The sequence below is a fragment of the Emiliania huxleyi genome (assembly GCF_000372725.1).
Source record: "Emiliania huxleyi CCMP1516 chromosome Unknown EMIHUscaffold_1422, whole genome shotgun sequence".
NCBI lineage: Eukaryota > Haptophyta > Isochrysidales > Noelaerhabdaceae > Emiliania > Emiliania huxleyi.
Genome location: NW_005201173.1, coordinates 4,748 through 6,046, shown reverse-complemented (window position 1 = coordinate 6,046; position 1,299 = coordinate 4,748).

The window sequence follows — 1,299 nt, the reverse complement described above, 5'->3', positions numbered from 1 at the left end:
TGCGAAGTTGAGACGTAGCGGATGGACTCGCGGTAACGTATCTTGGTGTCGCCGGGCTGCCAGTTGGCTGCTGTGTAGTCGTCAAGGGCGCGCCACTCCTTCTGCAGATCGAACCAGTTCCAGATAGTCTCGATGGCAGCAAGCGCCCGCGCGTACGGGCTTCCTGATTTGCAAGTGCCATCGATGACTGACTCCGGTGTTGGAAGAGACTCAGAAGTGGGGAGGCTGACGCCCTTGGGGTAGAACTCAGAGATCTTGCCGCCGCGCAAGGTGTAGTAGATGTTGTCGTCGCGCGCGGCTCGGATGGAGGCCACCTCGTCTCGCCTCGAGAGCGCGGCTCTGTACGAGTTGACGGCGGCGTCCCGTGCGCCGTACCCGCCGCAGCGCTCGGCTTCGGCGAGGTCCGGGCTGCAGGCCACAAGCTTTGACCAGCATTTGAGGAGGGAGTTGTGGTAGGCTTCGGCCGGGCCGCGCACGCCCGTGCGGCCCTCCCCCGTGTCGTTAAGCACGCCGACCGAGGTGACGCCCGTGTCGACGCCGGAGCCTCCAGTGATGGTAGGGAGCATAGCCTGCCTCCAACCCAGGTCTTTGTATTTCGCAGGAGTATCCTCGGCCTCCGTGAGTAGTTCCCACGATTTGCGAATCCGGTTGCTACCATCGATGGCCGGGCCCTCGCTGATCTCTGGTGGCGTGACGGAGCAAATGTACTTCGTCTTTGGGCAGGCCTGACGGGTGATGAGGTTGTACTTGAGGTGTCCAACGTTCTGAATGCCCTCGGTGCATTCGAGCGTGTCGATGAAGTCGAGCGGACGGAGGTTTTTGGCGAGGCGTTTGCCAATCGCCTCCGAGGCAGCCTCTGTGTCGCCGAGGTAGGTTCCGACGATTTTGAAGCACCCGTCCTCGTCTCGGTGGTGCGGCGAGCCGACCATGAAGGGGGGTACGCAGTCGAGGTCGCCGCTCGGAGAGTAGATGATGCACTTCTCCTCGTTGTCGAGGTTGCCAGCGACATCTTTTTGCACCTCGAGTGTCCCGCCCTCTCCGCAGTAAGACTTGACGGCCTCTGCCACGGTGTCGTTTTGAACCATGTCGTCGATGAACGAAACGAAGCGGGTAGTCGGGTTCTTCTTTTGCACAATGTTGTCGATCTCGTGTTTGACTCCGGTGGTGCACATCCCTGAGAAGGCGCGCCCTTGGGCGCCGCCGCAGCACGACCGGATGTAGCCGGTCGGCTGTTCCTCCGCCTGGTGCGGCTCCATGGCTTGAGCGGGTCCCACGGTGCGTCGGCGTCGCTCGGGTCCG